This window comes from Phalangium opilio, unplaced genomic scaffold, assembly GCF_054372755.1.
Source record: "Phalangium opilio isolate 3A_F unplaced genomic scaffold, DU_Popi_V2 ptg000094l_1, whole genome shotgun sequence".
NCBI lineage: Eukaryota > Metazoa > Arthropoda > Arachnida > Opiliones > Phalangiidae > Phalangium > Phalangium opilio.
The window spans coordinates 3292876-3312923 of NW_028324199.1; the positions used below are offsets into that span (position 1 = coordinate 3292876).

General features: G+C 45.8%; 24 non-coding genes across 24 annotated transcripts; all 24 read left to right on the forward strand.

The window, feature by feature from the left end:
• Positions 1–48: 48 nt before the first annotated feature.
• TRNAP-AGG (transfer RNA proline (anticodon AGG)) lies at positions 49–120 on the forward strand. Its single transcript has one exon. It is a non-coding gene; the product is annotated as a tRNA-Pro (tRNA).
• A 410-nt stretch (positions 121–530) lies between these two features.
• TRNAP-AGG (transfer RNA proline (anticodon AGG)) lies at positions 531–604 on the forward strand. Its single transcript has one exon. It is a non-coding gene; the product is annotated as a tRNA-Pro (tRNA).
• An 86-nt stretch (positions 605–690) lies between these two features.
• Positions 691–762, forward strand: TRNAP-AGG (transfer RNA proline (anticodon AGG)). Its single transcript has one exon. It is a non-coding gene; the product is annotated as a tRNA-Pro (tRNA).
• Positions 763–1171: 409 nt separating this feature from the next.
• Positions 1172–1243, forward strand: TRNAP-AGG (transfer RNA proline (anticodon AGG)). Its single transcript has one exon. It is a non-coding gene; the product is annotated as a tRNA-Pro (tRNA).
• Positions 1244–1331: 88 nt separating this feature from the next.
• On the forward strand, positions 1332–1403 carry TRNAP-CGG (transfer RNA proline (anticodon CGG)). The gene has a single exon. It is a non-coding gene; the product is annotated as a tRNA-Pro (tRNA).
• Positions 1404–2132: 729 nt separating this feature from the next.
• On the forward strand, positions 2133–2204 carry TRNAP-AGG (transfer RNA proline (anticodon AGG)). Its single transcript has one exon. It is a non-coding gene; the product is annotated as a tRNA-Pro (tRNA).
• Positions 2205–2933: 729 nt separating this feature from the next.
• Positions 2934–3006, forward strand: TRNAP-AGG (transfer RNA proline (anticodon AGG)). The gene has a single exon. It is a non-coding gene; the product is annotated as a tRNA-Pro (tRNA).
• Positions 3007–3093: 87 nt separating this feature from the next.
• Positions 3094–3165, forward strand: TRNAP-UGG (transfer RNA proline (anticodon UGG)). Its single transcript has one exon. It is a non-coding gene; the product is annotated as a tRNA-Pro (tRNA).
• An 88-nt stretch (positions 3166–3253) lies between these two features.
• TRNAP-AGG (transfer RNA proline (anticodon AGG)) lies at positions 3254–3325 on the forward strand. The gene has a single exon. It is a non-coding gene; the product is annotated as a tRNA-Pro (tRNA).
• A 409-nt stretch (positions 3326–3734) lies between these two features.
• On the forward strand, positions 3735–3806 carry TRNAP-AGG (transfer RNA proline (anticodon AGG)). The gene has a single exon. It is a non-coding gene; the product is annotated as a tRNA-Pro (tRNA).
• A 1372-nt stretch (positions 3807–5178) lies between these two features.
• Positions 5179–5250, forward strand: TRNAP-AGG (transfer RNA proline (anticodon AGG)). Its single transcript has one exon. It is a non-coding gene; the product is annotated as a tRNA-Pro (tRNA).
• Positions 5251–5818: 568 nt separating this feature from the next.
• TRNAP-AGG (transfer RNA proline (anticodon AGG)) lies at positions 5819–5890 on the forward strand. The gene has a single exon. It is a non-coding gene; the product is annotated as a tRNA-Pro (tRNA).
• A 1211-nt stretch (positions 5891–7101) lies between these two features.
• On the forward strand, positions 7102–7173 carry TRNAP-AGG (transfer RNA proline (anticodon AGG)). The gene has a single exon. It is a non-coding gene; the product is annotated as a tRNA-Pro (tRNA).
• Positions 7174–7741: 568 nt separating this feature from the next.
• Positions 7742–7813, forward strand: TRNAP-AGG (transfer RNA proline (anticodon AGG)). The gene has a single exon. It is a non-coding gene; the product is annotated as a tRNA-Pro (tRNA).
• A 1850-nt stretch (positions 7814–9663) lies between these two features.
• TRNAP-AGG (transfer RNA proline (anticodon AGG)) lies at positions 9664–9735 on the forward strand. Its single transcript has one exon. It is a non-coding gene; the product is annotated as a tRNA-Pro (tRNA).
• Positions 9736–9823: 88 nt separating this feature from the next.
• Positions 9824–9895, forward strand: TRNAP-UGG (transfer RNA proline (anticodon UGG)). The gene has a single exon. It is a non-coding gene; the product is annotated as a tRNA-Pro (tRNA).
• Positions 9896–10304: 409 nt separating this feature from the next.
• TRNAP-AGG (transfer RNA proline (anticodon AGG)) lies at positions 10305–10376 on the forward strand. The gene has a single exon. It is a non-coding gene; the product is annotated as a tRNA-Pro (tRNA).
• A 1210-nt stretch (positions 10377–11586) lies between these two features.
• TRNAP-AGG (transfer RNA proline (anticodon AGG)) lies at positions 11587–11658 on the forward strand. The gene has a single exon. It is a non-coding gene; the product is annotated as a tRNA-Pro (tRNA).
• A 1369-nt stretch (positions 11659–13027) lies between these two features.
• TRNAP-AGG (transfer RNA proline (anticodon AGG)) lies at positions 13028–13099 on the forward strand. The gene has a single exon. It is a non-coding gene; the product is annotated as a tRNA-Pro (tRNA).
• Positions 13100–14308: 1209 nt separating this feature from the next.
• Positions 14309–14380, forward strand: TRNAP-AGG (transfer RNA proline (anticodon AGG)). Its single transcript has one exon. It is a non-coding gene; the product is annotated as a tRNA-Pro (tRNA).
• A 1528-nt stretch (positions 14381–15908) lies between these two features.
• TRNAP-AGG (transfer RNA proline (anticodon AGG)) lies at positions 15909–15980 on the forward strand. Its single transcript has one exon. It is a non-coding gene; the product is annotated as a tRNA-Pro (tRNA).
• Positions 15981–17989: 2009 nt separating this feature from the next.
• TRNAP-AGG (transfer RNA proline (anticodon AGG)) lies at positions 17990–18061 on the forward strand. The gene has a single exon. It is a non-coding gene; the product is annotated as a tRNA-Pro (tRNA).
• A 1690-nt stretch (positions 18062–19751) lies between these two features.
• TRNAP-AGG (transfer RNA proline (anticodon AGG)) lies at positions 19752–19824 on the forward strand. The gene has a single exon. It is a non-coding gene; the product is annotated as a tRNA-Pro (tRNA).
• An 87-nt stretch (positions 19825–19911) lies between these two features.
• Positions 19912–19983, forward strand: TRNAP-UGG (transfer RNA proline (anticodon UGG)). The gene has a single exon. It is a non-coding gene; the product is annotated as a tRNA-Pro (tRNA).
• The last annotated feature ends 65 nt before the right edge of the window (positions 19984–20048 follow it).

Below are 20048 nucleotides of genomic sequence, written 5' to 3' on the forward strand. Positions count from 1 at the left end.
CTAACAACAAGGTAGGCCTATGAGCGGAGCATGTTTAGTTACACACATGGTCCGTTGGTCTAGGGGTATGATACTCGCTTAGGGTGCAAGTGGTCCCGGGTTCAAATCCCGGACGAACCCGAGTTTTTGCAGAAGTAATTTAGTGACTATTTAAATGCAACTAACAACAATGTAGGCCTACGAGTTTAGCATGTTTCAGTATCATTCATGGTCCGTTGGTCTAGGGGTATGATACTCGCTCAAGTTGCGAGTGGTCTCGGGTTCAAATCCCAGATGTACGCGAGTTTTTGCAGAAGCAATTAAGAGACTATTTAAATGCAACTAACAACAAGGTAGGCCTATGAGTTGAGCATCTTTAGTTACACACATGGTCCGTTGGTCTAGGGGTATGTTACTCGCTTAGGGTGCGAGTGGTCCCGGGTTCAAATCGCGGACGAACCCGAGTTTTTGCAGAAGTAATTTGGTGACTATTCAAATGCTACGAGTTAAATTGTAGGACTACGAGATGAGCATGTTTCAGTGTCATACTTCGTCCGTTGGTCTAGGGGTATGATACTCGCTTAGGGTGCGAGTGGTCCCGGGTTCAAATCCCGGACGGACCCGAATTTTTGCAGAAGTAATTTAGTGACTTTTTAAATGAAACTAACAACAAGGTAGGCCTAAGAGTTGAGCATGTTTTGTTAGACACATGGTCCGTTGGTCTAGGGGTATGATACTCGCTTAGGGTGCGAGTGGTCCCGGGTTCAAATCCCGGACAAACCCGAGTTTTTGCAGAAGTAAGTTAGTGACTATTTAAATGCAACTAACAACAATGTAGGCCTACGAGTTTGGCATGTTTCAGTATCATTCATGGTCCGTTGGTCTAGGGGTATGATACTCGCTCAAGTTGCGAGTGGTCTCGGGTTCAAATCCCGGATGTACGCGAGTTTTTGCAGAAGTAATTAAGAGACTATTTAAATGCAACTAACAACAAGGTAGGCCTATGAGTTGAGCATGTTTAATTACACACATGGTCCGTTGGTCTAGGGGTATGATACTCGCTTAGGGTGCGAGTGGTCCCGGGTTCAAATCGCGGACGAACCCGAATTTTTGCAGAAGTAATTTAGTGACTATTTAAATGAAACTAACAACAAGGTAGGCCTAAGAGTTGAGCATGTTTTGTTAGACACATGGTCCGTTGGTCTAGGGGTATGATACTCGCTTAGGGTGTGAGTGGTCCCGGGTTCAAATCCCGGACGAACCCGAGTTTTTGCAGAAGTAAGTTAGTGACTATTTAAATGCAACTAACAACAAGGTAGGCCTAAGAGTTGAGCATGTTTGGTTACACACATGGTCCGTTGGTCTAGGGGTATGATACACGCTTCGGGTGTGAGTGGTCCCGGGTTCAAATCCCGGACGGACCCGAGTTTATGCAGAAGCAATTTAGTGACTATTTAAATGCAACTAACTACAGGGTAGGCCTATGAGTTGAGCATATTTAGTTACAGACATGGTCCGTTGGTCTAGGGGTATGATACTCGCTTAGGGTGTGAGTGGTCCCGAGATAAAATCCCGGACGAACCCGAGTTTTTGCCGAAGTAATTTAGTGACTATTTAAAAGCAACTAACTACGGGGTAGGCCTGTGAGTTGAGCATGTTTGGTTACACACATGGTCCGTTGGTGTAGGGGTATGGTACTCGCTCAAGTTGCGAGTGGTCTCGGGTTCAAATCCCGGATGTACGCGAGTTTTTGCAGAAGTAATTAAGAGACTATTTAAATGCAACTAACAACAAGGTAGGCCTATGAGTTGAGCATGTTTAATTACACACATGGTCCGTTGGTCTAGGGGTATGATACTCGCTTAGGGTGCGAGTGGTCCCGGGTTCAAATCGCGGACGAACCCGAATTTTTGCAGAAGTAATTTAGTGACTATTGAAATGAAACTAACAACAAGGTAGGCCTAAGAGTTGAGCATGTTTCAGTATCATTCATGGTCCGTTGGTCTAGGGGTATGATACACGCTTCGGGTGCGAGTGGTCCCGGGTTCAAATCGCGGACGAACCCGAATTTTTGCAGAAGTAATTTAGTGACTATTTAAATGAAACTAACAACAAGGTAGGCCTAAGAGTTGAGCATGTTTTGTTAGACACATGGTCCGTTGGTCTAGGGGTATGATACTCGCTTAGGGTGTGAGTGGTCCCGGGTTCAAATCCCGGACGAACCCGAGTTTTTGCAGAAGTAAGTTAGTGACTATTTAAATGCAACTAACAACAAGGTAGGCCTAAGAGTTGAGCATGTTTGGTTACACACATGATCCGTTGGTCTAGGGGTATGATACACGCTTCGGGTGTGAGTGGTCCCGGGTTCAAATCACGGACGGACCCGAGTTTATGCAGAAGCAATTTAGTGACTATTTAAATGCAACTAACTACAGGGTAGGCCTATGAGTTGAGCATATTTAGTTACAGACATGGTCCGTTGGTCTAGGGGTATGATACTCGCTTAGGGTGTGAGTGGTCCCGAGATAAAATCCCGGACGAACCCGAGTTTTTGCCGAAGTAATTTAGTGACTATTTAAAAGCAACTAACTACGGGGTAGGCCTGTGAGTTGAGCATGTTTGGTTACACACATGGTCCGTTGGTGTAGGGGTATGGTACTCGCTTTGGGTGCGAGTGGTCACGGGTTCAAATCCCGGATGAACCCGAGTTTTTGCAGAAGTAATTAAGAGACTATTTAAATGCAACTAACAACAAGGTAGGCCTACGAGTTTGGCATGTTTCAGTATCATTCATGGTCCGTTGGTCTAAGGGTATGATACACGCTTCGGGTGTGAGTGGCCCCGGGTTCAAATCCCGGACGGACCCGAGTTTATGCAGAAGAAATTTAGTGACTATTTAAATGCAACTAACTACAGGGTAGGCCTATGAGTTGAGCATATTTAGTTACAGACATGGTCCGTTGGTCTAGGGGTATGATACTCGCTTAGGGTGCGAGTGGTCCCGGGTTCAAATCCCGGACGAAGCCGAGTTTTGGCAGAAGTACTTTAGTGACCATTTAAATGAAACTAACAACAAGGTAGGCCTACGAGTTGAGCATGTTTAGTTACACACGTGGTCCGTTGGTCTAGGGGTATGATACTCGCTTTGGGTGCGAGTGGTCCCGGGTTCAAATCCCGGATGAACCCGAGTTTTTGCAGAAGTAATTAAGAGACTATTTAAATGCAACTAACAACAAGGTAGGCCTATGAGCGGAGCATGTTTAGTTACACACATGGTTCGTTGGTCTAGGGGTATGATACTCGCTTAGGGTGCAAGTGGTCCCGGGTTCAAATCCCGGACGAACCCGAGTTTTTGCAGAAGTAATTTAGTGACTATTTAAATGCAACTAACAACAATGTAGGCCTACGAGTTTAGCATGTTTCAGTATCATTCATGGTCCGTTGGTCTAGGGGTATGATACTCGCTCAAGTTGCGAGTGGTCTCGGGTTCAAATCCCGGATGTACGCGAGTTTTTGCAGAAGCAATTAAGAGACTATTTAAATGCAACTAACAACAAGGTAGGCCTATGAGTTGAGCATCTTTAGTTACACACATGGTCCGTTGGTCTAGGGGTATGTTACTCGCTTAGGGTGCGAGTGGTCCCGGGTTCAAATCGCGGACGAACCCGAATTTTTGCAGAAGTAATTTAGTGACTTTTTAAATGAAACTAACAACAAGGTAGGCCTAAGAGTTGAGCATGTTTTGTTAGATACATGGTCCGTTGGTCTAGGGGTATGATACTCGCTTAGGGTGCGAGTGGTCCCGGGTTCAAATCCCGGACAAACCCGAGTTTTTGCAGAAGTAAGTTAGTGACTATTTAAATGCAACTAACAACAATGTAGGCCTACGAGTTTGGCATGTTTCAGTATCATTCATGGTCCGTTGGTCTAGGGGTATGATACTCGCTCAAGTTGCGAGTGGTCTCGGGTTCAAATCCCGGATGTACGCGAGTTTTTGCAGAAGTAATTAAGAGACTATTTAAATGCAACTAACGACAAGGTAGGCCTATGAGTTGAGCATGTTTAATTACACACATGGTCCGTTGGTCTAGGGGTATGATACTCGCTTAGGGTGCGAGTGGTCCCGGGTTCAAATCGCGGACGAACCCGAATTTTTGCAGAAGTAATTTAGTGACTATTTAAATGAAACTAACAACAAGGTAGGCCTAAGAGTTGAGCATGTTTTGTTAGACACATTGTCCGTTGGTCTAGGGGTATGATACTCGCTTAGGGTGTGAGTGGTCCCGGGTTCAAATCCCGGACGAACCCGAGTTTTTGCAGAAGTAAGTTAGTGACTATTTAAATGCAACTAACAACAAGGTAGGCCTATGAGTTGAGCATATTTAGTTACAGACATGGTCCGTTGGTCTAGGGGTATGATACTCGCTTAGGGTGTGAGAGGTCCCGAGATAAAATCCCGGACGAACCCGAGTTTTTGCCGAAGTAATTTAGTGACTATTTAAAAGCAACTAACTACGGGGTAGGCCTGTGAGTTGAGCATGTTTGGTTACACACATGGTCCGTTGGTGTAGGGGTATGGTACTCGCTTTGGGTGCGAGTGGTCACGGGTTCAAATCCCGGATGAACCCGAGTTTTCGCAGAAGTAATTAAGAGACTATTTAAATGCAACTAACAACAAGGTAGGCCTACGAGTTTGGCATGTTTCAGTATCATTCATGGTCCGTTGGTCTAGGGGTATGATACTCGCTCAAGTTGCGAGTGGTCTCGGGTTCAAATCCCGGATGTACGCGAGTTTTTGCAGAAGTAATTAAGAGACTATTTAAATGCAACTAACAACAAGGTAGGCCTATGAGTTGAGCATGTTTAATTACACACATGGTCCGTTGGTCTAGGGGTATAATACTCGCTTAGGGTGCGAGTGGTCCCGGGTTCAAATCGCGGAAGAAACCCGAATTTTTGCAGAAGTAATTTAGTGACTATTTAAATGAAACTAACAACAAGGTAGGCCTAAGAGTTGAGCATGTTTCAGTATCATTCATGGTCCGTTGGTCTAGGGGTATGATACACGCTTCGGGTGCGAGTGGTCCCGGGTTCAAATCGCGGACGAACCCGAATTTTTGCAGAAGTAATTTAGTGACTATTTAAATGAAACTAACAACAAGGTAGGCCTAAGAGTTGAGCATGTTTTGTTAGACACATGGTCCGTTGGTCTAGGGGTATGATACTCGCTTAGGGTGTGAGTGGTCCCGGGTTCAAATCCCGGACGAACCCGAGTTTTTGCAGAAGTAAGTTAGTGACTATTTAAATGCAACTAACAACAAGGTAGGCCTAAGAGTTGAGCATGTTTGGTTACACACATGATCCGTTGGTCTAGGGGTATGATACACGCTTCGGGTGTGAGTGGTCCCGGGTTCAAATCCCGGACGGACCCGAGTTTATGCAGAAGCAATTTAGTGACTATTTAAATGCAACTAACTACAGGGTAGGCCTATGAGTTGAGCATATTTAGTTACAGACATGGTCCGTTGGTCTAGGGGTATGATACTCGCTTAGGGTGTGAGTGGTCCCGAGATAAAATCCCGGACAAACCCGAGTTTTTGCCGAAGTAATTTAGTGACTATTTAAAAGCAACTCTTTACGGGGTAGGCCTGTGAGTTGAGCATGTTTGGTTACACACATGGTCCGTTGGTGTAGGGGTATGGTACTCGCTTTGGGTGCGAGTGGTCCCGGGTTCAAATCCCGGATGAACCCGAGTTTTTGCAGAAGTAATTAAGAGACTATTTAAATGCAACTAACAACAAGGTAGGCCTATGAGTTGAGCATGTTTAGTTACACACATGGTCCGTTGGTCTAGGGGTATGATACTCGCTTAGGGTGCGAGTGGTCCCGGGTTCAAATCCCGGACGAACCCGAGTTTTGGCAGAAATAATTTAGTGACCATTTAAATGCAACTAACAACAAGGTAGGCCTATGAGTTGAGCATGTTAAGTTACACACATGGTCCGTTGGTCTAGGGCTATGATACTCACTGGGGTTGCGAGTGGTCCCGCGTTCAAATCCCGGACGAACCCGTGTTTTTGCAGAAGTAATTTAGTGACTATTTAAATGCAACTAACAACAAGGTAGGCCTATGAGTTGAGCATGTTTGGTTACACACATGGTCCTTTGGTCTAGGGGTATGATACACGCTTCGGGTGTGAGTGGTCCCGGGTTCAAATCCCGGACGGACCCGAGTTTATGCAGAAGCAATTTAGTGACTATTTAAATGCAACTAACTACAGGGTAGGCCTATGAGTTGAGCATATTTAGTTACAGACATGGTCCGTTGGTCTAGGGGTATGATACTCGCTTAGGGTGTGAGAGGTCCCGAGATAAAATCCCGGACGAACCCGAGTTTTTGCCGAAGTAATTTAGTGACTATTTAAAAGCAACTAACTACGGGGTAGGCCTGTGAGTTGAGCATGTTTGGTTACACACATGGTCCGTTGGTGTAGGGGTATGGTACTCGCTTTGGGTGCGAGTGGTCACGGGTTCAAATCCCGGATGAACCCGAGTTTTCGCAGAAGTAATTAAGAGACTATTTAAATGCAACTAACAACAAGGTAGGCCTACGAGTTTGGCATGTTTCAGTATCATTCATGGTCCGTTGGTCTAGGGGTATGATACTCGCTCAAGTTGCGAGTGGTCTCGGGTTCAAATCCCGGATGTACGCGAGTTTTTGCAGAAGTAATTAAGAGACTATTTAAATGCAACTAACAACAAGGTAGGCCTATGAGTTGAGCATGTTTAATTACACACATGGTCCGTTGGTCTAGGGGTATAATACTCGCTTAGGGCGCGAGTGGTCCCGGGTTCAAATCGCGGAAGAAACCCGAATTTTTGCAGAAGTAATTTAGTGACTATTTAAATGAAACTAACAACAAGGTAGGCCTAAGAGTTGAGCATGTTTCAGTATCATTCATGGTCCGTTGGTCTAGGGGTATGATACACGCTTCGGGTGCGAGTGGTCCCGGGTTCAAATCGCGGACGAACCCGAATTTTTGCAGAAGTAATTTAGTGACTATTTAAATGAAACTAACAACAAGGTAGGCCTAAGAGTTGAGCATGTTTTGTTAGACACATGGTCCGTTGGTCTAGGGGTATGATACTCGCTTAGGGTGTGAGTGGTCCCGGGTTCAAATCCCGGACGAACCCGAGTTTTTGCAGAAGTAAGTTAGTGACTATTTAAATGCAACTAACAACAAGGTAGGCCTAAGAGTTGAGCATGTTTGGTTACACACATGATCCGTTGGTCTAGGGGTATGATACACGCTTCGGGTGTGAGTGGTCCCGGGTTCAAATCCCGGACGGACCCGAGTTTATGCAGAAGCAATTTAGTGACTATTTAAATGCAACTAACTACAGGGTAGGCCTATGAGTTGAGCATATTTAGTTACAGACATGGTCCGTTGGTCTAGGGGTATGATACTCGCTTAGGGTGTGAGTGGTCCCGAGATAAAATCCCGGACGAACCCGAGTTTTTGCCGAAGTAATTTAGTGACTATTTAAAAGCAACTAACTACGGGGTAGGCCTGTGAGTTGAGCATGTTTGGTTACACACATGGTCCGTCGGTGTAGGGGTATGGTACTCGCTTTGGGTGCGAGTGGTCCCGGGTTCAAATCCCGGATGAACCCGAGTTTTTGCAGAAGTAATTAAGAGACTATTTAAATGCAACTAACAACAAGGTAGGCCTATGAGTTGAGCATGTTTAGTTACACACATGGTCCGTTGGTCTAGGGGTATGATACTCGCTTAGGGTGCGAGTGGTCCCGGGTTCAAATCCCGGACGAACCCGAGTTTTGGCAGAAATAATTTAGTGACCATTTAAATGCAACTAACAACAAGGTAGGCCTAAGAGTTGAGCATGTTTAGTTAGACACGTGGTCCGTTGGTCTAGGGGTATAATACTCGCTTTGGGTGCGAGTGGTCCCGGGTTCAAATCCCGGATGAACCCGAGTTTTTGCAGAAGTAATTAAGAGACTATTTAAATGCAACTAACAACAAGGTAGGCCTATGAGCGGAGCATGTTTAGTTACACAAATGGTCCGTTGGTCTAGGGCTATGATACTCACTGAGGTTGCGAGTGTTCCCGCGTTCAAATCCCGGACGAACCCGTGTTTTTGCAGAAGTAATTTAGTGACTATTTAAATGCAACTAACAACAAGGTAGGCCTATGAGTTGAGCATGTTTAGTTACACACATGGTCCGTTGGTATAGGGGTATGATACTCGCTTAGGGTGCGAGTGGTCCCGGGTTCTAATCGCGGACGAACCCGAGTTTTTGCAGAAGTAATTTAGTGACTATTAAATGAAACTAACAACAAGGTAGGCCTAAGAGTTGAGCATGTTTAGTTAGACACATGGCCCGTTGGTCTAGGGGTATGATACTCGCTCAGGTTGCGAGTGGTCCCGGGATCAAATCCCGGATGAACCCGAGTTTTTGCAGAAGTAGTTTAGTGACTATTTAAACGCAACTAACTACAGGGTAGACCTATGAGTTGAGCATGTTTAGTTACACACATGGTCCGTTGGTCTAGGGGTATGATACTCGCTCAGGGTGCGAGTGGTACCGGGTGCAAATCCCGGACGAACCCGAGTTTTTGCAGAAGTAGTTTAGTGACTATTTAAACGCAACTAACTACAGGGTAGACCTATGAGTTGAGCATGTTTCAGTATCATTCATGGTCCGTTGGTCTAAGGGTATGATACACGCTTCGGGTGTGAGTGGCCCCGGGTTCAAATCCCGGACGGACCCGAGTTTATGCAGAAGCAATTTAGTGACTATTTAAATGCAACTAACTACAGGTTAGGCCTATGAGTTGAGCATATTTAGTTACAGACATGGTCCGTTGGTCTAGGGGTATGATACTCGCTTAGGGTGTGAGTGGTCCCGAGATAAAATCCCGGACGAACCCGAGTTTTTGCCGAAGTAATTTAGTGACTATTTAAAAGCAACTAACTACGGGGTAGGCCTATGAGTTGAGCATGTTTAGTTACACACATGGTCCGTTGGTCTAGAGGTATGATACTCGCTCAGGGTGCGAGTGGTCCCGGGTGCAAATCCCGGACGAACCCGAGTTTTTGCAGAAGTAGTTTAGTGACTATTTAAACGCAACTAACTACAGGGTAGACCTATGAGTTGAGCATGTTTCAGTATCATTCATGGTCCGTTGGTCTAGGGGTATGGTACTCGCTTTGGGTGCGAGTGGTCCCGGGTTCAAATCCCGGATGAACCCGAGTTTTTGCAGAAGTAATTAAGAGACTATTTAAATGCAACTAACAACAAGGTAGGCCTATGAGTTGAGAATGTTTAGTTACACACATGTTCCGTTGGTCTAGGGGTATGATACTCGCTTAGGGTGCGAGTGGTCCCGGGTTCAAATCCCGGACGAACCCGAGTTTTGGCAGAAGTAATTTAGTGACTATTTAAACGCAACTAACTACAGGGTAGACCTATGAGTTGAGCATGTTTCAGTATCATTCATGGTCCGTTGGTCTAGGGGTATGATACACGCTTCGGGTGTGAGTGGCCCCGGGTTCAAATCCCGGATGAACCCGAGTTTTTGCAGAAGTAATTAAGAGACTATTTAAATGCAACTAACAACAAGGTAGGCCTATGAGTTGAGCATGTTTAGTTACACACATGGTCCGTTGGTCTAGGGGTATGATACTCGTTTAGGGTGCGAGTGGTCCCGGGTTCAAATCCCGGACGAACCCGAGTTTTGGCAGAAGTAATTAAGTGACCATTTAAATGCAACTAACAACAAGGTAGGCCTACGAGTTGAGCATGTTTAGTTACACACGTGGTCCGTTGGTCTAGGGGTATGATACTCGCTTTGGGTGCGAGTGGTCCCGGGTTCAAATCCCGGATGAACCCGAGTTTTTGCAGAAGTAATTTAGTGACTATTTAAATGCAACTAACAACAATGTAGGCCTACGAGTTTAGCATGTTTCAGTATCATTCATGGTCCGTTGGTCTAGGGGTATGATACTCGCTCAAGTTGCGAGTGGTCTCGGGTTCAAATCCCGGATGTACGCGAGTTTTTGCAGAAGTAATTAAGAGACTATTTAAATGCAACTAACAACAAGGTAGGCCTATGAGTTGAGCATCTTTAGTTTCACACATAGTCCGTTGGTCTAGGGGCATGATACTCGCTTAGGGTGCGAGTGGTCCCGGGTTCAAATCGCGGACGAACCCGAATTTTTGCAGAAGTAATTTAGTGACTTTTTAAATGAAACTAACAACAAGGTAGGCCTAAGAGTTGAGCATGTTTTGTTAGACACATGGTCCGTTGGTCTAGGGGTATGATACTCGCTTAGGGTGCGAGTGGTCCCGGGTTCAAATCCCGGACGAACCCGAGTTTTTGCAGAAGTAAGTTAGTGACTATTTAAATGCAACTAACAACAATGTAGGCCTACGAGTTAGGCATGTTTCAGTATCATTCATGGTCCGTTGGTCTAGGGGTATGCTACTCGCTCAAGTTGCGAGTGGTCTCGGGTTCAAATCCCGGATGTACGCGAGTTTTTGCAGAAGTAATTAAGAGACTATTTAAATGCAACTAACAACAAGGTAGGCCTATGAGTTGAGCATGTTTAATTACACACATGGTCCGTTGGTCTAGGGGTATGATACTCGCTTAGGGTGCGAGTGGTCCCGGGTTCAAATCGCGGACGAACCCGAATTTTTGCAGAAGTAATTTAGTGACTATTTAAATGAAACTAACAACACGGTAGGCCTAAGAGTTGAGCATGTTTCAGTATCATTCATGGTCCGTTGGTCTAGGGGTATGATACACGCTTCGGGTGCGAGTGGTCCCGGGTTCAAATCGCGGACGAACCCGAATTTTTGCAGAAGTAATTTAGTGACTATTTAAATGAAACTAACAACAAGGTAGGCCTAAGAGTTGAGCATGTTTTGTTAGACACATGGTCCGTTGGTCTAGGGGTATGATACTCGCTTAGGGTGTGAGTGGTCCCGGGTTCAAATCCCGAACGAACCCGAGTTTTTGCAGAAGTAAGTTAGTGACTATTTAATTGCAACTAACAACAAGGTAGGCCTAAGAGTTGAGCATGTTTGGTCACACACATGGTCCGTTATTCTAGGGGTATGATACACGCTTCGGGTGTGAGTGGTCCCGGGTTCAAATCCCGGACGGACCCGAGTTTATGCAGAAGCAATTTAGTGACTATTTAAATGCAACTAACTACAGGGTAGGCCTATGAGTTGAGCATATTTAGTTACAGACATGGTCCGTTGGTCTAGGGGTATGATACTCGCTTAGGGTGTGAGTGGTCCCGAGATAAAATCCCGGACGAACCCGAGTTTTTGCCCAAGTAATTTAGTGACTATTTAAAAGCAACTAACTACGGGGTAGGCCTGTGAGTTGAGCATGTTTGGTTACACACATGGTCCGTTGGTCTAGGGGTATGGTACTCGCTTTGGGTGCGAGTGGTCCCGGGTTCAAATCCCGGATGAACCCGAGTTTTTGCAGAAGAAATTAAGAGACTATTTAAATGCAACTAACAACAAGGTAGGCCTATGAGTTGAGCATGTTTAGTTACACACATGGTCCGTTGGTCTAGGGGTATGATACTCGCTTAGGGTGCGAGTGGTCCCGGGTTCAAATCCCGGACGAACCCGAGTTTTGGCAGAAGTAATTTAGTGACCATTTAAATGCAACTAACAACAAGGTAGGCCTAAGAGTTGAGCATGTTTAGTTAGACACATGGCCCGTTGGTCTAGGGCTATGATACTCGCTCAGGTTGCGAGTGGTCCCGGGATCAAATCCCGGATGAACCCGAGTTTTTGCAGAAGTAGTTTAGTGACTATTTAAACGCAACTAACTACAGGGTAGACCTATGAGTTGAGCATGTTTAGTTACACACATGGTCCGTTGGTCTAGGGGTATGATACTCGCTCAGGGTGCGAGTGGTCCCGGGTGCAAATCCCGGACGAACCCGAGTTTTTGCAGAAGTAGTTTAGTGACTATTTAAACGCAACTAACTACAGGGTAGACCTATGAGTTGAGCATGTTTCAGTATCATTCATGGTACGTTGGTCTAAGGGTATGATACACGCTGCGGGTGTGAGTGGCCCCGGGTTCAAATCCCGGACGGACCCGATTTTATGCAGAAGCAATTTAGTGACTATTTAAATGCAACTAACTACAGGGTAGGCCTATGAGTTGAGCATATTTAGTTACAGACATGGTCCGTTGGTCTAGGGGTATGATACTCGCTTAGGGTGTGAGTGGTCCCGAGATAAAATCCCGGACGAACCCGAGCTTTTGCCGAAGTAATTTAGTGACTATTTAAAAGGAACTAACTACGGGGTAGGCCTATGAGTTGAGCATGTTTGGTTACACACATGGTCCGTTGGTCTAGGGGTATGGGACTCGCTTTGGGTGCGAGTGGTCCCGGGTTCAAATCCCGGATAAACCCGAGATTTTGCCGAAGTAATTTAGTGACTATTTAAAAGGAACTAACTACGGGGTAGGCCTATGAGTTGAGCATGTTTGGTTACACACATGGTCCGTTGGTCTAGGGGTATGGGACTCGCTTTGGGTGCGAGTGGTCCCGGGTTCAAATCCCGGATAAACCCGAGATTTTGCAGAAGTAATTAAGAGACTATTTAAATGCAACTAACAACAAGGTAGGCCTATGAGTTGAGCATGTTTAGTTACACACATGGTCCGTTGGTCTAGGGGTATGATACTCGCTTAGGGTGCGAGTGGTCCCGAGATAAAACCCCGGACGAACCCGAGCTTTTGCCGAAGTAATTTAGTGACTATTTAAAAGCAACTAACTACGGGGTAGGCCTATGAGTTGAGCATGTTTGGTTACACACATGGTCCGTTGGTCTAGGGGTATGGTAATCGCTTTGGGTGCGAGTGGTCCCGGGTTCAAATCCCGGATAAACCCGAGTTTTTGCAGAAGTAATTAAGAGACTATTTAAATGCAACTAACAACAAGGTAGGCCTATGAGTTGAGCATGTTTAGTTACACACATGGCCCGTTGGTCTAGGGGTATGATACTCGCTTAGGGTGCGAGTGGTCCCGGGTTCAAATCCCGGACGAACCCGAGTTTTGGCAGAAGTAATTTAGTGACTATTTAAACGCAACTAACTACAGGGTAGACCTATGAGTTGAGCATGTTTCAGTATCATTCATGGTCCGTTGGTCTAGGGGTATGATACACGCTTCGGGTGTGAGTGGTCCCGGGTTCAAATCCCGGATGAACCCGAGTTTTTGCAGAAGTAATTAAGAGACTATTTAAATGCAACTAACAACAAGGTAGGCCTATCAGTTGAGCATGTTTAGTTACACACATGGTCCGTTGGTCTAGGGCTATGATACTCACTGAGGTTGCGAGTGGTCCCGCGTTCAAATCCCGGACGAACCCGTGTTTTTGCAGAAGTAATTTAGTGACTATTTAAATGCAACTAACAACAAGGTAGGCCTATGAGTTGAGCATGTTTAGTTACACACATGGTCCGTTGGTCTAGGGGTATGATACTCGCTTAGGGTGCGAGTCGTCCCGGGTTCTATTCGCGGACGAACCCGAGCTTTTGCCGAAGTAATTTAGTGACTATTTAAAAGGAACTAACTACGGGGTAGGCCTATGAGTTGAGCATGTTTGGTTACACACATGGTCCGTTGGTCTAGGGGTATGGGACTCGCTTTGGGTGCGAGTGGTCCCGGGTTCAAATCCCGGATAAACCCGAGATTTTGCCGAAGTAATTTAGTGACTATTTAAAAGGAACTAACTACGGGGTAGGCCTATGAGTTGAGCATGTTTGGTTACACACATGGTCCGTTGGTCTAGGGGTATGGGACTCGCTTTGGGTGCGAGTGGTCCCGGGTTCAAATCCCGGATAAACCCGAGATTTTGCAGAAGTAATTAAGAGACTATTTAAATGCAACTAACAACAAGGTAGGCCTATGAGTTGAGCATGTTTAGTTACACACATGGTCCGTTGGTCTAGGGGTATGATACTCGCTTAGGGTGCGAGTGGTCCCGAGATAAAACCCCGGACGAACCCGAGCTTTTGCCGAAGTAATTTAGTGACTATTTAAAAGCAACTAACTACGGGGTAGGCCTATGAGTTGAGCATGTTTGGTTACACACATGGTCCGTTGGTCTAGGGGTATGGTAATCGCTTTGGGTGCGAGTGGTCCCGGGTTCAAATCCCGGATAAACCCGAGTTTTTGCAGAAGTAATTAAGAGACTATTTAAATGCAACTAACAACAAGGTAGGCCTATGAGTTGAGCATGTTTAGTTACACACATGGCCCGTTGGTCTAGGGGTATGATACTCGCTTAGGGTGCGAGTGGTCCCGGGTTCAAATCCCGGACGAACCCGAGTTTTGGCAGAAGTAATTTAGTGACTATTTAAACGCAACTAACTACAGGGTAGACCTATGAGTTGAGCATGTTTCAGTATCATTCATGGTCCGTTGGTCTAGGGGTATGATACACGCTTCGGGTGTGAGTGGTCCCGGGTTCAAATCCCGGATGAACCCGAGTTTTTGCAGAAGTAATTAAGAGACTATTTAAATGCAACTAACAACAAGGTAGGCCTATCAGTTGAGCATGTTTAGTTACACACATGGTCCGTTGGTCTAGGGCTATGATACTCACTGAGGTTGCGAGTGGTCCCGCGTTCAAATCCCGGACGAACCCGTGTTTTTGCAGAAGTAATTTAGTGACTATTTAAATGCAACTAACAACAAGGTAGGCCTATGAGTTGAGCATGTTTAGTTACACACATGGTCCGTTGGTCTAGGGGTATGATACTCGCTTAGGGTGCGAGTCGTCCCGGGTTCTATTCGCGGACGAACCCGAGCTTTTGCCGAAGTAATTTAGTGACTATTTAAAAGGAACTATCTACGGGGTAGGCCTATGAGTTGAGCATGTTTGGTTACACACATGGTCCGTTGGTCTAGGGGTATGATACTCGCTTAGGGTGCGAGTGGTCCCGGGGTCTAATCGCGGACGAACCCGAGATTTGCAGAAGTAATTTAGTGACTATTAAATGAAACTAACAACAAGGTAGGCCTAAGAGTTGAGCATGTTTAGTTAGACACATGGCCCGTTGGTCTAGGGGTATGATACTCGCTCAGGTTTCGAGTGGTCCCGGGATCAAATCCCGGATGAACCCGAGTTTTTGCAGAAGTAGTTTAGTGACTATTTAAACGCAACTAACTACAGGGTAGACCTATGAGTTGAGCATGTTTAGTTACACACATGGTCCGTTGGTCTAGGGTTATGATACTCGCTCAGGGTGCGAGTGGTCACGGGTGCAAATCCCGGACGAACCCGAATTTTTGCAGAAGTAGTTTAGTGACTATTTAAACGCAACTAACTACAGGGTAGGCCTATGAGTTGAGCATGTTTCGGTATCATTCATGGTACGTTGGTCTAAGGGTATGATACACGCTTCGGGTGTGAGTGGCCCCGGGTTCAAATCCCGGACGGACCCGAGTTTATGCAGAAGCAATTTAGTGACTATTTAAATGCAACTAACTACAGGGTAGGCCTATGAGTTGAGCATATTTAGTTACAGACATGGTCCGTTGGTCTAGGGGTATGATACTCGCTTAGGGTGTGAGTGGTCCCGAGATAAAATCCCGGACGAACCCGAGCTTTTGCCGAAGTAATTTAGTGACTATTTAAAAGCAACTAACTACGGGGTAGGCCTATGAGTTGAGCATGTTTGGTTACACACATGGTCCGTTGGTCTAGGGGTATGGTAATCGCTTTGGGTGCGAGTGGTCCCGGGTTTAAATCCCGGATAAACCCGAGTTTTTGCAGAAGTAATTAAGAGACTATTTAAATGCAACTAACAACAAGGTAGGCCTATGAGTTGAGCATGTTTAGTTACACACATGGTCCGTTGGTCTAGGGGTATGATACTCGCTTAGGGTGCGAGTGGTCCCGGGTTCAAATCCCGGACGAACCCGAGTTTTGGCAGAAGTAATTTAGTGACTATTTAAACGCAACTAACTACAGGGTAGACCTATGAGTTGAGCATGTTTCAGTATCATTCATGGTCCGTTGGTCTAGGGGTATGATACACGCTTCGGGTGTGAGTGGTCCCGGGTTCAAATCCCGGATGAACCCGAGTTTTTGCAGAAGTAATTAAGAGACTATTTAAATGCAACTAACAACAAGGTAGGCCTATGAGTTGAGCATGTTTAGTTACACACATGGTCCGTTGGTCTAGGGCTATGATACTCACTGAGGTTGCGAGTGGTCCCGCGTTCAAATCCCGGACGAACCCGTGTTTTTACAGAAGTAATTTAGTGACTATTTAAATGCAACTAACAACAAGGTAGGCCTATGAGTTGAGCATGTTTAGTTACACACATGGTCCGTTGGTCTAGGGGTATGATACTCGCTTAGGGTGCGAGTGGTCCCGGGTTCTAATCGCGGACGAACCCGAGTTTTTGCAGAAGTAATTTAGTGACTATTAAATGAAACTAACAACAAGGTAGGCCTAAGAGTTGAGCATGTTTAGTTAGACACATGGCCCGTTGGTCTAGGGGCATGATACTCGCTCAGGTTGCGAGTGGTCCCGGGATCAAATCCCGGATGAACCCGAGTTTTTGCAGAAGCAGTTTAGTGACTATTTAAACGCAACTAACTACAGGGTAGACCTATGAGTTGAGCATGTTAAGTTACACACATGGTCCGTTGGTCTAGGGGTATGATACTCGCTCAGGGTGCGAGTGGTCCCGGGTGCAAATCCCGGACGAACCCGAGTTTTTGCAGAAGTAGTTTAGTGACTATTTAAACGCAACTAACTACAGGGTAGACCTATGAGTTGAGCATGTTTCAGTATCATTCATGGTCCGTTGGTCTAGGGGTATGATACACGCTTCGGGTGTGAGTGGTCCCGGGTTCAAATCCCGGATGAACCCGAGTTTTTGCAGAAGTAATTAAGAGACTATTTAAATGCAACTAACAACAAGGTAGGCCTATGAGTTGAGCATGTTAAGTTACACACATGGTCCGTTGGTCTAGGGCTATGATACTCACTGGGGTTGCGAGTGGTCCCGCGTTCAAATCCCGGACGAACCCGTGTTTTTGCAGAAGTAATTTAGTGACTATTTAAATGCAACTAACAACAAAGTAGGCCTATGAGTTGAGCATGTTTAGTTACACACATGGCCCGTTGGTCTAGGGGTATGATACTCGCTCAGGTTGCGAGTGGTCCCGGGATCAAATCCCGGACGAACCCGAGTTTTTGCAGAAGTAATTTAGTGACTATTAAATGAAACTAACAACAAGGTAGGCCTAAGAGTTGAGCATGTTTAGTTAGACACATGGCCCGTTGGTCTAGGGGTATGATACTCGCTCAGGTTTCGAGTGGTCCCGGGATCAAATCCCGGATGAACCCGAGTTTTTGCAGAAGTAGTTTAGTGACTATTTAAACGCAACTAACTACAGGGTAGACCTATGAGTTGAGCATGTTTCGGTATCATTCATGGTACGTTGGTCTAAGGGTATGATACACGCTTCGGGTGTGAGTGGCCCCGGGTTCAAATCCCGGACGGACCCGAGTTTATGCAGAAGCAATTTAGTGACTATTTAAATGCAACTAACTACAGGGTAGGCCTATGAGTTGAGCATATTTAGTTACAGACATGGTCCGTTGGTCTAGGGGTATGATACTCGCTTAGGGTGTGAGTGGTCCCGAGATAAAATCCCGGACGAACCCGAGCTTTTGCCGAAGTAATTTAGTGACTATTTAAAAGCAACTAACTACGGGGTAGGCCTATGAGTTGAGCATGTTTGGTTACACACATGGTCCGTTGGTCTAGGGGTATGGTAATCGCTTTGGGTGCGAGTGGTCCCGGGTTCAAATCCCGGATAAACCCGAGTTTTTGCAGAAGTAATTAAGAGACTATTTAAATGCAACTAACAACAAGGTAGGCCTATGAGTTGAGCATGTTTAGTTACACACATGGTCCGTTGGTCTAGGGGTATGATACTCGCTTAGGGTGCGAGTGGTCCCGGGTTCAAATCCCGGACGAACCCGAGTTTTGGCAGAAGTAATTTAGTGACTATTTAAACGCAACTAACTACAGGGTAGACCTATGAGTTGAGCATGTTTCAGTATCATTCATGGTCCGTTGGTCTAGGGGTATGATACACGCTTCGGGTGTGAGTGGTCCCGGGTTCAAATCCCGGATGAACCCGAGTTTTTGCAGAAGTAATTAAGAGACTATTTAAATGCAACTAACAACAAGGTAGGCCTATGAGTTGAGCATGTTTAGTTACACACATGGTCCGTTGGTCTAGGGCTATGATACTCACTGAGGTTGCGAGTGGTCCCGCGTTCAAATCCCGGACGAACCCGTGTTTTTGCAGAAGTAATTTAGTGACTATTTAAATGCAACTAACAACAAGGTAGGCCTATGAGTTGAGCATGTTTAGTTACACACATGGTCCGTTGGTCTAGGGGTATGATACTCGCTTAGGGTGCGAGTGGTCCCGGGTTCAAATCGCGGACGAACCCGAGTTTTTGCAGAAGTAATTTAGTGACTATTAAATGAAACTAACAACAAGGTAGGCCTAAGAGTTGAGCATGTTTAGTTAGACACATGGCCCGTTGGTCTAGGGGCATGATACTCGCTCAGGTTGCGAGTGGTCCCGGGATCAAATCCCGGATGAACCCGAGTTTTTGCAGAAGCAGTTTAGTGACTATTTAAACGCAACTAACTACAGGGTAGACCTATGAGTTGAGCATGTTAAGTTACACACATGGTCCGTTGGTCTAGGGGTATGATACGCGCTCAGGGTGCGAGTGGTCCCGGGTGCAAATCCCGGACGAACCCGAGTTTTTGCAGAAGTAGTTTAGTGACTATTTAAACGCAACTAACTACAGGGTAGACCTATGAGTTGAGCATGTTTCAGTATCATTCATGGTCCGTTGGTCTAGGGGTATGATACACGCTTCGGGTGTGAGTGGTCCCGGGTTCAAATCCCGGATGAACCCGAGTTTTTGCAGAAGTAATTAAGAGACTATTTAAATGCAACTAACAACAAGGTAGGCCTATGAGTTGAGCATGTTAAGTTACACACATGGTCCGTTGGTCTAGGGCTATTATACTCACTGGGGTTGCGAGTGGTCCCGCGTTCAAATCCCGGACGAACCCGTGTTTTTGCAGAAGTAATTTAGTGACTATTTAAATGCAACTAACAACAAGGTAGGCCTATGAGTTGAGCATGTTTAGTTACACACATGGCCCGTTGGTCTAGGGGTATGATACTCGCTCAGGTTGCGAGTGGTCCCGGGATCAAATCCCGGATGAACCCGAGTTTTTGCAGAAGTAGTTTAGTGACTATTTAAACGCAACTAACTACATGGTAGACCTATGAGTTGAGCATGTTTAGTTACACACATGGTCCGTTGGTCTAGGGGTATGATACTCGCTCAGGGTGCGAGTGGTCCCGGGTGCAAATCCCGGACGAACCCGAGTTTTTGCAGAAGTAGTTTAGTGACTATTTAAACGCAACTAACTACAGGGTAGACCTATGAGTTGAGCATGTTTCAGTATCATTCATGGTCCGTTGGTCTAAGGGTATGATACACGCTTCGGGTGTGAGTGGCCCCGGGTTCAAATCCCGGACGGACCCGAGTTTATGCAGAAGCAATTTAGTGACTATTTAAATGCAACTAACTACAGGGTAGGCCTATGAGTTGAGCATATTTAGTTACAGACATGGTCCGTTGGTCTAGGGGTATGATACTCGCTTAGGGTGCGAGTGGTCCCGGGTTCAAATCCCGGACGAAGCCGAGTTTTGGCAGAAGTACTTTAGTGACCATTTAAATGAAACTAACAACAAGGTAGGCCTACGAGTTGAGCATGTTTAGTTACACACGTGGTCCGTTGGTCTAGGGGTATGATACTCGCTTTGGGTGCGAGTGGTCCCGGGTTCAAATCCCGGATGAACCCGAGTTTTTGCAGAAGTAATTAAGAGACTATTTAAATGCAACTAACAACAAGGTAGGCCTATGAGC